Raw genomic sequence first — 14,114 nt, 5'->3', positions numbered from 1 at the left:
TAATTAGTTTTGAAGGGAGCAGGGGGAAACCAAAATTCAGCACAAAGGCAGGAATAGAGGATCAATCTAATACTTCACGGTGGAGAATGAGGCTGTGTTTGGGCCGTTCTGCATATTCTGATACTCTTAAGCACAACTGACTCCACAGAAAACGCTGTCTCCCTCTTGCTATCTGTTCTTTGGGACACCCAGAGAGTAATAGCAGGCTTGGATTCATTTTCTGCAGAAATATTTGGGAAATTCTATCACCCAAATACTTGGAGATGTAAAGTAGTAGTGAAGGGCAGCCCTCAGCCATTCTGTGGCTGGAGGAAGCCAGGAGTTTACTTGGGTTTCCTGATTATTTTGTGTTGTTTGATGTCAAGGCATCATCAGATTTTCTTCAGTCTTGGGGATAGACTGAAGAAGTATGAGTTTTTTTCCTCCCTGGAAGGTCGCCTTGATACCATTAGGGGCAGCATTGTGTTTTCCCTTGTGGGGAGAGCGATGCGTTTGTGTTTCTGTTTCCCCATCCGCCGTAAGGGGAGAGCACAGCTTCCATTTTGTTTCTCTCCTTGAAGGTCAAGTGTGTTTGCTGCCCTCTGGAGCCTCTGTTTTCCTTACCTATCCAGCCTTTTTCTGATTCTGCTAATCCTGCACTAGTTCCCAACAATGGAGTGTCTTGCCTTCTCAGTGCTACTTATCCATTGTTTCCAGTTTGAACGCTGAATCATTTCCCGAGGTCCTAGACCTTAGCAAAGGTCATTGGCCATGTGGTTCTAATCTGTCAGCCTCAGTAGCCCCTGATCTGCTCCAGAAAGTTCTTTAATACAAGGAAGGACACACAGCAGCAGCCCATACCTTGAGATCATCTTTCTTTAGTTATTCTACTGAATGTACACTCCCCCACCCCCATCGAGATCTATATAACTTTTGTTACCTTTCTGTTTTCATGTGCCCTGATTCAATTCTTGGTGCCTAAATTGGGTCTAGAAGCATGAACCCATCAATGATTTTTTTGTCCACCCTAGAATTTGGGGCATCAACTGTCAAGCTGTTCACCTGAACAAGTCCTTACTCTACCCAGCTTATACTTTGAACACCAATCCCTTCTCTCCTACTTTAATAAAAGTTTTCCTTGCACCTGCTCTGAAATGGGGACTCTGATGAGCCACCTGTCCTCCTATCTCCAGTTCTTGTGTTTTGCTCCCAAAGCTGTTCTGTGACTGCTTTCACATAATTCTCCAAGTGCTGTGCAAGTTCTTCCCTCCTGCACAAGTTGTCCATATGAGAGTCTTTATGGTAAGTGAGTGAGTATGGCATGCATGAGTCTTTATGGCAAGCTGGTAGAGGACAGGCATCTTCATGATGCAGAAGTTCCACGGGGCCTAGAATAGACCAAACCACCTTAAAAACCTTTATCAGTCATCTGTTTTGTCACGGTAGTGTTAATAATGAATATGCCTTTCCCTCTAATAAGTATATTTAATGTTTTAAAGTACTTTTGTGGAGTGTAGGTTTTGGTTTTGATAAAAGATCCTAGCTTCAATTCATGCCAAATTTATACTGAAATCCTGCTCAATTTACACTTGTGTGTGGAGTTTAGTATAAAACATAGACTTGAAATGCAAAGTTAAAATGATTAAAAAAGGTGTTTTCATCTATAATCATCACAGAATTTGAAAAGGAAATCCCTATGAGTCTTGTCAGATTATCTTTCAGATTTCCTTCTATTGTTCCCCAGTATTGCTTTGGAGCAATAGCATCTCCATTTCCGTATGCTTATAAAACACATTAATTCACCAGCAAACTTCATATTATCAGCCACAATTTAGAATGTGCTACAAGAACTTAAATTCACCATGCCAACTCAGTACTCCTAATTCATTTTATCTTCAGTGTTTGAATTTAGGGTACAGATTTATTGGACCAGAGAATGAGAAAATCCAAATTCCCTAAAACCTATCCCTTACATAGAATACCTAACACAGTGGGACATGTCTTGGTGTTTAATCCTGAAAATTTAGAGTCTCTCTGCCTGTAGGCCCCTCTCTCTTTCCCTTTCTCACTCACTCAGTATCAAGAGTATAAACAGTATATTTTAATGGAAGAATTAAAGCAAGATAATCCAGATTAACTGGAGAGCTGTGACTGTTTGGGTGGATAAATTCACTGTTCTATTCCCAGCTCTAGAAAGTGACTAGCATATAATACGCACTCAATTAATGTGTTGAATGTATGACTAAATAAATAAATTTTAATATGCTTATTAAATGTCTACTACAAGAAAATCTTTATTTCCATTGATTCAGGATATGTGTGGGTAGGTCATGATTTTCTTCTGCGTTTATGAGGCCTTTGGGTTTTCCACTACATAGTTGTCATTTAAGCCAACGATAACAGTAAGAATAGATGTACCATCCAGCATTTGTATAATGCTTTTCATTTAATAAATAAAAGTTAATATGATATGTATATATATGTTTTATTTTCAGGACAAATCTGAATGATAGAATAGGTACCAACAATTGGTGATCCTCCTTCCTTCTCCCACATGGCCTTCTATAGCAAGGATGACAGATATAATTCTTTGATTAGCAAAGAGACTAAAAATAGAAAGATGTTATATGCCAAAAGCCACACATCAAGTTTGCAACAAAGACCCAAATTACTTGTAGTCTGACATTTTTTCTACTTTGAACGTATTATAGATTTAACTGACTTTACATTTCGTTCAATATTTTCCTTGAGATGTCACAAATTCAGTGATGGATGTATATTTAAAATTACTATAAAGTCAACATTGAATGAAATTAAAAAGTGCACTATATAATAGATAAGACTATTTATTGGTATTTGAAACTATTCATTTCCCTAGATAAAAGACTGTACGTGATTTGGAATATAAAGAATAAGATTTGGATGTGATTTGTAAATTTCTTTTTTGTGAAACCTTAGGAATAGGTGAAGGTGTCCCTTCTGAACTCTACTTTTTTAACTTGGTTTTTGGAGAACCTGTTTGTTTTTTATTTTATTGCCCTTTCCAATAGCTAGCAGTGTAATTAGTATGCTGTGGTGTTGAGTGAACAAATTATGAAAAAACAAGGATTTAGTATTGTTTACTGAAAGATTGTGTGAATAAGTTTCTTTGTACTTATCTATTAGCTATTTGGTGGATTTACTTTCACAATATGGTAGTTGACAATATAGGATATTCTGAAAATTTTCATGGTAACAAAAGAAAGGAAAACCCATAATTTAATGAAATTCTTAAAATGGTATCTTATAGGAAAGCCTACATTGAGGTAATAAAATGATCATATTTTGATATTTTGCCACGACTTCTAAGTATGCCTTTTTAGAACTGGAGAATTCAGAATCACTTGAGACATTACAAAAACAACCTGGATATGCTGTTCTCATATTCTTAATATTCTTTAGTTGGTAAATCTCAAAGTATACCAAAACCTAAATTAGATCCATTTTCCAGCTAGCTTGGTGATCTGTCCTGCATCCTGGGGACTAAGTGGGGAATGGGGTCTCTATTTGATAAAACTTTAGGTCTCTTTTGAGCTGTGGGATTTGTGCATTTTCTGATCTATCTTCAGTCCTCATTGGAGAAATGAGTTGCATAAGCTAATATCAGTTAAGATAGTAACAGCCTTGTATTTGTTATGGAAATTTCTTCTAAATTATAAGGACTGGTACCTCTAGATCTAGTATTTCAAGTTTTGGCACAAATGCTTGCCTTCTCTATAGATAATTTTCATATGTTTGGAATTAGTAATTGTTATATTGGAAATATATTTGACTAGCCAAAGCTTGATATCTGACTTCAGGCGAGATGAGGACTGTTTTAAGTGATGGTATGTGATGGAATACGTTCTGAAAGATGCCCCCATAGAATTGCTTTTGCTGAGCTGTACTTTAGAATGATGACCTGGGCTCATAGGAAGAAGAGGTGGAAGTGTCAGGTGCACACTTGTGTGTATAAGGATGTTGTTGAAGACATTGGCTACATACCACACTTCTATGAAAACCCTTTTTATGAAAACCTATCAGTGCAATTTTTCTTTCACTGTAGTGCCAGGAAAATATGTGTACTTATCTTAGAAGCTATCCTATTTTCCTCTTTGCTTTGGTTTCTGGGAAGTTTGGCACTAAATTTGTAACCTGTATTTAACAATAGGTTGTATCTTGGAATATATTTTATACACCAACTTCATTTTGCACTTATATCTTTAATCTTCTTTTGTCCTCCATTAAACTTTAATGCATTTGTTAAATGCCTGTTTATGCTAGGTGCCATGTATGATGCTAGGGATACAGTGATTAAATCAATTTGGTGGAACCCCGGCCTCATGGAGCTTATATTATTTGGGGGAAGAGAAACATTAATAAAATAATCATTCAATAAATGTAAAAATTGATATTGTAAACAAGTACAGTGAAGGAACATTATGTGATGCTATGAGACTCTAAAATGGTCCTAATTTCTCTTTTTTTCTGTGTTATACTCTCTATAGTAACAGAAATACACATATGTACATATGTATTGTTTACAGTATACCTTTATACTTGTATTTTCTTGTAAAACCTCTTCTTGAATACAATTAAATGGCTGATTATTCTTCCATTATGTGGAGGTACCACAATATATTTGCCCAATACCTCATCATTGGATATTTAGTTTGTTTACAGGTATTCACTATTATAAACAAAATGTTTTAATTTTTACTGTTTTGCAAACCAGGGTTTTCTAGTGGGTGATGTATTAGCAAGAAAAAAAATACATCTCACCCTCCTCCCCCCACCCCCACACTCAAGAAATTTGGATAGAATCCTGTTTAATTAGTCAGGGATAGAAGATGTGACTGATAGCAAATAGAGCAGGAACAAATGCGACTCGGCTAGCTTTTCCTGGGCCTACAACTGCCAGTCACTGTGTCTGCAGGAGTTCATGGGGCAACATCTTGCCTCTTCCAGAAAATTCAATTCCTGCTGTAGTGCTATGCTTTTATACTTGGGGCTAGCCTGCCATTTTGAAGCCCTAACAGTATGTATACTTCCATTTAAGGAAATATTTACAGATGATGAGCTCTGTTGGTTCATAGGCTGAAAGTAGCCTCACAAAAATCATATCCTTAAGGAGGGGAGGGGGCGGTGTGGCAAGAAGGGAAGAGCAAAGCAATTAGTGTCCAGGAATGACTGTTCTAAACAATGTGTTTGCTGTAGCCTTCCCATGTTCCAGAGCATCCATAGCTCTACATTTACATTTTCATAAAGAAAAACTGATTGAAGCCTGAACAGGCTTCTCAATCAGTTGTTTTTCTTTATGAATTTCCTGGTTGTATCCTTTGCCAAGTTTTCGATGGGTCAAATTTATCATTATAGTATCATTGATTTGTAATGGCTCCTTTTATACCAAGAATATGTTCACATATGTTGCAAACAATTCTGTTTGTCTTTGCTTTTTAATTGCCTTGTGATATTTTTAGCATAGTGATTAAGAGCAGAGGCTTTGCAACACATCTTTGCCTCAGATCCTGTTCAGTGACATATTATCTGTGTACTTTAGTCAACTTGCTTGTACATATTGTTGTGGTTATTTCTGTTGTTCTTTTCATTTCAAAAAAGGGTAGATGTAAAGAATAAATTGAATAATGCATGTTCACTGTAGAAACTTTGGAAAACACAGATAACTTTTAAAAAAATCATGCATAATGCCTTTACCTCTTTTTCTCATTTTCACATAGGTATGTTAGCAAGTAGTTAAGTGTTATGTTAATCACAGTTGTGGATACTGTTTAGTAAGAAGTTATTTTCCTACAGTATATTGCAGATACTTTTCTTGGCTAATATGTATGTTCACGTTTTCATTTCTGATTGTTGTAAGGTATTCAGTTGCATAGATGTGCTATAATTTCCCTGTTTCCTTATTTTTTAATTAAATCAATTCCATTTTTAATTATTAAAAATGTTATAATGAATGCTCCATGATTATGTCTAATAAATAGAAATTTATGCCAAAGGGTTAGTAAATCTTTAAGGTTAATCTTTGGATATTCTGTAGCTTCATCTGCACTAAGTATTACGTGTTTTCTTTTATCTTTGTCTTTTTTTGCCAGTTTGATACGTGAAATGGTATCTTATTTAAATCTGCATTTCTTTTGGTTACTAGTAGCTCAAACATGTTTTATGTGTTTGATTGTTTTGTTTCTTTTTTAATAAACTGCCCTGTTAATTTTTTTGCTAATTTTTCAATTAGGATGTTCATTTTTCTTTTAAAAATTTTTTTTAAATGTTTATTTTGATAGAGCGTGAACAGAGGAGGGGCAGAGAGAGAGGGAGACACAGACTCTGCAGCAGGCTCCAGGTTCTCAGCTGTCAGCATGGAGCCCGAGGCAGCGCTCAAACCCACAAACTGCAGGATCCTGACCTGAGCCAAAGTCGGATGCTTAACCGACAGAGCCACCCAGGCGCCCCATTCATTTTTTTTTTCCTCATATGTTTTCAAGAACACTTATATATTGCAAGGACATTAATCCTTTATTATACATATTAGAGATACTTTCCTACTTTGTTTTTTTAATTGTTTTTGATTCAAGGAAAATTCTGGTTTTTAAAAATAAATACAGCCATTTTTTTTTTACATTTAAAGATTACGTAGTCATCAATATTTTTTCAATTGCTTTTGTGTTTTTGTTGTTTTCTTAAAAAGAATTTCAAGTTTCCGCCTAAAGTTTACATCCAAATGTAGAAATAAGCTGTATGACGGCAGCAATGTTGTCCGTCTTATTCCTTATTGCTGGCGGTGTTCATGGCATGTCATAGGCAGGTAATACATATTTGTTAAATAAATGACATCAGTCTTTAAAATTTATATCATTATAAAATAGGTAGTAGAAATGTAATTTCCTTAATCTGTTCAAAAAGCTGGGAATGCATTTTCTAAAATATATTTATAATGTGTTTTTTTTGTCCAGCACGTTATTCCTTTCACCTACTGAATTCTTGATTATCTTTAGATCTCAGTGCAAGCATTGTTTCTGTAGGAAAGCCTTCTGTGGTAATCTGTTCACAAGGTCACATTCCAAGCTGTTAAGTTTTCCTAACACTATCTTTGGCACACCTCTAGTTTCATAGTTGTTTATGGAATTATTTAGATACTTATTTTCCCCATCAATACCAAACAAGCACAAACTTGACTTGTTTCTTCTCATCACTCTACCCCACTGCCTAGCACATATTATGTATTTAATAAGTTTTTAATTTTTTTGAGTAGGCAAATAAGTGAACAGACTGTCACAAAAATCACATAGCAAGTGTGTGCACATGCTTAATCCCCACCAAGACTGTCTTCTGTATTATTGGTCTTTGTTTGTCTTGTTGTCAATCCCATACAAATTTAAGAACATCCCTTTATTTTTTTAATAAAGTATTTTTTTAAATGTTCACTTATTTTGAGAGAGAGAGTGAGAGCAGGGGTGGGGCAGAGAGAGAGAGACAGAGAGAGGGAGAGAGAGAAACCTAAGCAGGCTCTGCACCATCAGCGCAAAGTCCAAAGTGGGGCTTGACCCTGTCAACCGAAGCATGAGATCATGACCTGAACTCAGCCATCCCTAATGACAAACCTTTTATTTTATTTTATTTTATTTTATTTTATTTTATTTTATTTTATTTTATTTTATTTTATTTTTTATTTAATTTTTTAATTTTATTATTTTATTTTATTATTTTATTTTATTTATTATTTTTTTAATGTTTACTTTTGAGAGAGAGACAGAGTGCAAGTAGGGGAGGGACAGAGAGAGAGAGAGAGAGAGGGAGACACAGAATCCAAAGCAGGCTCCAGGCTCTGAGCTGTCGGCACAGAGCCTGATACTGGGCTCAAACTCAGAATGGCGAGATTATGACCTAGGCTGAAGTCAGAGGCTTAACCAACTGAGTCACCTAGGCGCCCCACCCTAATAACAAACCTTTAAAAAACATTTTAGTGTCTCTTAGATTACTTCCCACATACTTGCCTACAATAATTTGTCTTGGTTTTAAAATCTTCCTGATCACCCTCACACGTTTATTCTCCCAGTTGAATTTTATAATCGTTTCTCAAGTGAAAAAATGTGTGTGTGTGTGTGTGTGTGTGCGCGCGCGCGCGCGCGCGCGCTGGTTTGGGGGAAAGGAATTGTTTTAACTTTATAAATTGAGAGATTGTGTGTTTATAATATGCAAGCTTCTTATTCAGCACTTGGGTTATGCAGCTTTTATTTGCTTGAATACTTTTATTTTCCTCAGTTAATTTTTAAATTTTATTATTATAGAGCCTGAACATTTCATGCTAGGATTTTTCTTGGATGTTTTCACGCAGGAAAGAGTTACCTCAGCAGGCTTGGGTTTGCTGTCGTTTTAAGGGTCTCCTTACCTGGCTGTCCCTTGGCTGCCACCTGAGAACTTAGGTTTTGAAATGTGCCCTGTGGTGCCAAGTGGTAAGGTTATCTGGTATGCCAAGGGTACTGAATTTCACTGTGCTAGCCTACCTACATTCTTTTTTTGTTTTTTTTTGTTTTTTTTTTTTTTCACCATGTGATTTATGATGAACATCTCCTTTCCTTCTGGGGGTTTTTAATGATTGTGGCTGATCATGATGGCAGAGTGTGTGACCAGCCTCTGAAAAAATCCTTGAACTTTGAGTCTCAAGGAATTCTGCTGTGTGAAAACACAACCCACATGTCCCTGCATTTCACTGCTAGGGAACGTTGGAAGCTTAGAGATGCATTTTTCCAGATACCACTGATGTGTCTTTTCTGCTTCTTAGTTTCATTAGTTTGCATTTCTTCTTGTGGTGTTTCCCAGTTGTCCCAACAATGTCCTCTCCAAATGATAATTCTGTGTGCGGTTTTTTTTTTTTTTTTTTACAATATCCCTCCAAATTTATTTTTGTCATATTACATTGATCAGATCTTCGAGAGCAATGTTGAGTAATATAATTGACATCAGCAAACTTTGCTTAACTTCAATAGGATAGTGATAGTGTTTAAAATTAAATACATTTTTTTATTGTCTTTAGCTTGATATGCTTTATTATGTTATAAGGAAGTATCCCTCAGCATCTAATTTATTTAGAATTTCATCAGAAGTACATGGTACATTTTATTAAATGTCTTTTTTTGGCATCTGTTGAGATGATCCCGGGCATTTTTTGGTTCTTCTATTCATGAGATAAATTATTGTATTTTAAAATGTTATTTAAAAAGAGGTGTGGTGTAAGTACATATCTTGAAGATAATGCTCAGTTTCCCATTTTAAATGTTAAACTCATCCAAAAACATTCTTACAGAAACACTTGGAAAAATGTTTGACCAAAAATCTGTGTACCCAATGGCCAGTCAAGCTGACACATAAAATTAACCATGTTGGTGTCACAGATGCTATAGTAAACCTGACCGATCCACCATTCTGTGAACACCTGATACTCATTTCTGAACTTTCAATCTTGTTTTTCCCCCAAACTTGGGTCACTTTCCCCTTTTCATCTACCAAGCACTGCTTATTCTTCTGACTTGCTCCAGTGTAGCCACTAATTGATCTCCTTTTTATTTCCTTTGTCTTTAGTTATATATTTTGGGTATTTCATGGATGTGTGTTTTTGTTTCTTTAACTCAGTGGATGGTTTTCTAGGGATAGTAAGTATGCTTTTTATTTTAGCTCTTTCCTCTTTAAGTGGTAAATATTGAATATATAGATAGTAGCCTTTATTTATTCGACAACAATATGTATTTAATGTGAGACACTGAAGTAGGCCCTGGCAATATAAACATGAGTAACACAGAAATAATTTTCTGGTAGTAGGAAACACATAATAAGTGGTTACAATACAATGTAGTACTATAGTAGAGGGGTGGAAAAGTACTTGGAACCCAGATGAAATGATCATCTTTTTTTTTTTTTTTTTTTTTGAGAGAGAAAGAGAATGTGTGAGTGGGGGAGATGGACAGAGAGAGAGACAGAATCCTAAGCAGGCTCCATGCTCAGTGGGAAGCCTGATGTGGGCCTCGATCCCATGACCCTGGGATCGTGACCTGAGCGGAAATCAAGAATCAGACGCTCAACCGACTGAGCCACCCAGGCGCCCTGATAATCATTATCTTTATCAGGTGGACTCACAGAAGATTTTATCAAAGGAGTCACATTTTTATCTAGTCAAAAATGAGTAACTAGGTAGGTTCACAGCTGCAGGTTGAGGGAAACATTTTAGGCAGAATGAATGGAATACAAAAGTGCAGAATTATGGATGAGAAGAATATGTTTAAGAAATGTGAGAAGGTCTGTGTAACTTAGTATAAGGCTTATGAGTGGGCAAAAAGAGGCATACAAGAGGCATGCTAGAACATAAAACACTTTGTATGCCATTTGTCTCCATAGGCAATAGTAACCAGCAGAAGTCTTCAAGGGAAGGAGTGATATATTATTTTTTTAATGTTTATTTTTTGAGAGAGAGAAAGAGAGGAAGCAGGCTCTGCACTGACAACAGAGAGCTCCATGCGGGGCTCTAACTCATGAACCGTGAGATCATGACCTGAGCCAAAGTTAGATGCTTAACTGACTGAATTACCCAGGTGCTCCCATATTTTTAATTTTTGAAGGTTAATTCTGGGAATAGTATGGATCGTGGCCTTAAGTAGGAAGAGAAAGTAGGAGATGGAATAATTAAGAAGATCATTTTAACAATTTAGTTGAGAGATATTGTGGGCTTGAATTAGGTAGTGAGGAGAAAGAATGGAACCTGAATTTTTGAGTAGGTATGTTTAAGGTCAGAAATCAGAAATTGGTTATGGTTTGGGGGGAGGAGAAATTGGAGCAGAGGAGGGGTTAAAGGAAAATGAATATGTAGAAGGTATGAGGGAAAGGGAAAACTCATTGCAACTTTGAAGATTCCAGGCTAGAAGATAGAGTGAATGTTGATGGATTAAAATCATAATTTGGTCAGAATCTGATATGTTAGGAAAGTTGTGGAGTTGAGTGTTATATGTGTTGCATTTGAGATGCCTGAGGAGCCACTAGAAATTCAGATTCAGAGAATGGAGAAGAGACCCAAGCTAAGGGGAGGCACATGGTCCTCAATATAGCATGAAGCCAGGTGAGAAGAGGCGATGATCTAGGGAGAGCATGTCAAGTTAAAAGGTGGCCTGAGAGCATTGTATACCTGACCTTGTACATATTTGATTGACTGATTAATTGTATTAATAATGGGCCATGTATGAAGCAAAAGAAATGGGGACATTTCACTGAGAAATCTACAAGATTCTGTGCAGGTTCTCATAAGTAAACTGTCATGTATCAAAACAGGTTACTTAAATGGAGTCCGTCCTCTATGTAGAGCTGCATGACTGAACAAGTAAGCTAACCAATATTTGATCCTCAGTTCTCATCTGTAGATAACACAACCTGTATGGTCTTTCTGTGTTCACTCTTGCTTCACTACAAGGAATGCTCTTTATAGTAGCCACAGAGGTTTTTTTTTTTTAATTTTTATTATTTTTTTGTCAACTAAAGGTGGTATTAATCTCTGTATAAGATCTCACCTCTTTCCTTGGCCCCTGCCAACCTCTCTTACTCATCTCTTATATCTGCCCTCTTAACTCATTGGGCCCTGGTGGAGGGATCCTTCTTTTCCTCTGGCCTTAGGTCCTGTGTACCTGATGAGTACTTAATCAATATGAGATGAAAGAATGACTCTGCCTTCTAGGTTTCTTGTGAGAAGTAAATGTAAAAAAATTGTGTGAAGAGCCTGTTAATGTGCCTGGTTTGCAATAAATTCCACTTTGGATCATTTTTTTTCTTTTGTTATCCACCTATAGTTCTGATGTTTGTCTGTATTTTTCTATTCCAGTATACCTTTCCAACTCTTCCCATCCAGCCAACTTACTGTCTTTGGTTTTTGCAGCCGCAGTGTCCATGTGTCCATGTGTGTTGACATCTCTCTTCAGTTGACACTTGATATGATTTCATCCAATACCCTGGACTTTTTCATACATGTCCTCTCCTGGGCAACCCCATTTCTTATTGTACTTGAATAGTTGTATATAGATGCCTGGTCTGAAGGACACTGAGCATATAATGGCCTTCCTGCATGAAATTCTCAGAATGGAAATCCTCTGGGGACTGGTCCCAAGACTACCAAGAGATTCTTAGAACTCATAAAGCACTGTCTTGATCACATCATTATTTTGTGAATCTGGAATCAACAGTTCATAAATGGTAGCCAATACTTATTGAACACTAACTCTGGGCCAGAGTCCTATGTACTTTACATACATCACCCCACTTTGTGAATTTGGTTTTATTAGTATTTCTGTGTTACACATACTAACTTGCCTAAGGTCATGCGTTTAGTGACTTGAAAGTCAGGACTTCAGCCCAGGTGGTCTAATTTCAGATTCCTGCACTGAACTATGCTTTTGTATTCTATAGTGCCCCAGTAACAGTTTCGGGGTCATAGAGTTAACGTCTCTTCTTGAGTGTTTGATTTTAAATTTAAAATAATATGCAGTTACAGGGTTTTTTTTTAATTTGAATTCCAACGTTTCTTTCCTGCCATGTACCCTACCATTTCAAGTCTCATTTCACTTATGGCGACTACTGTTAACAACATTTTTAGAATTTTTTTTTCTGTATTGTAAGACTTTTCTTCTTAACCTCTTAGTGTGATTCTCCTCTGAGCTTATGTCTTCTGAAAAGTCAGCTTTTCATGGTTAGTTGGTGAAATTAACTGATGGTTGAATGACTGTCTATCACTTGAGTTGACCCTTAGAGAAAGATGTTGCACCTCTGTCCCAGGCAAGCTTCTAAAATTAATTAAATTCTTACTTGATTGGAACCCACTTAGTTTCTGAAGGAGACCTATGACAACTCCAGCCTGATGAATTCTTCCAGTTCCCAGGACTGAAGCTGTTACTTGACAATCCACGTATGACTGTATCACCTTGATGTTCAGAAAAAAATGAACAACAGGCCATCTTGGCTAAGGAAATGGGGTTTGATGCTCTTTCCAGTGCCAGAATCAAATGTTTTCTGAACAATGTGAAGAGATTTGTTTCTCGGCCCTTATCTTTTCTCTACTTGTCTATTCATGAAGAACTATAATTTTTAATCAGGAGACCAAAAATACCGCTATGGAAGTGGCCATGCTTTTCAGCACGCAGCAGAACATTTTCCTAAAAAGTGAGGTCACCAGAAGCATGGAGCAGAGAAATCCCAGATGGCACTAATATTTGATTTCATTTTTAGCACGCTCATATTCAGCAGATGGATTGGAAAGCTGACCTCTCTGACACTTCTGCATCACTGCTTGCTACTCCAATTGCCTTTGCGAATGTTTTTTCATAAGGCTTCTCCTGGTACCTCGGAGATTGATGCCTGGTCTCCCGCCTGTGTTATGCTTCATTACACCAAGCCTCTGTGTGGTGGAGAGTTGCTGTATTCTATAAAAGGGGAAATCCTAGCTCATCAGTATCTCAAACTTTTCCTACACTCTCTCAAATTGCTTGTAACGTCTTGGAGAGCACAGTCTTAGCTTTCCGGTGTACCTCTGATTTGTATCTGCTTTTTAACTTGTCCATTTCTAATTTTTCTGTTTTCTTCTGTGACATAAATTATGAATAATATAAAAAACTCCTCTAGGAGTGACCAAGTTTGACTTTTTCCAACAGTCTAATTATATTAAGGTGAATATTGTTGAATTCCTCCTTGTACTGTTGCTTTGGGGCAGAAAGAACAGACCTAGGCTGGAGTGTCCGACTCTGCTGTTTCCTTTATTTTAGTGTTAGCCTCAGTTTCCTTGTTTGTAAATTAGTGATGTTATGAGCGCTGAGTAGTTAGGGTTGGCGTAATGAACATCGTGTGGTTGTCACAGTGTTGGCACAGAGTCACTTTTGTTATTTTTTTATGTTACCTCAGTTATGGTAGTTTGTGGTATGCTTAATGTATTTTTTGCATATGCAACAAATAGAAGTAAAATATAAAACATAATAATTTTGTTTATTTTTTATTTGGATTGCATGGGAAGTGAATTGTTAAGGAGGAAGTTTTTAAACATCGGACTCATGTTTTGTTTCAAGAAGTTTTATAAAACTACT

At 36.6% G+C, this 14,114-nt stretch overlaps 1 protein-coding gene across 1 annotated transcript in view; it reads left to right on the top strand.

The window, feature by feature from the left end:
- Positions 1–14,114, top strand: part of VAV3 (vav guanine nucleotide exchange factor 3) — a 375,285-nt gene that overhangs the window by 230,604 nt on the left and 130,567 nt on the right. The gene's annotated exons all lie outside the window — the stretch shown is intronic.

The sequence above is a fragment of the Lynx canadensis genome, chromosome C1, assembly GCF_007474595.2.
Source record: "Lynx canadensis isolate LIC74 chromosome C1, mLynCan4.pri.v2, whole genome shotgun sequence".
Taxonomy (NCBI): domain Eukaryota; kingdom Metazoa; phylum Chordata; class Mammalia; order Carnivora; family Felidae; genus Lynx; species Lynx canadensis.
This window is presented reverse-complemented; position numbering and strand designations above follow the sequence as displayed.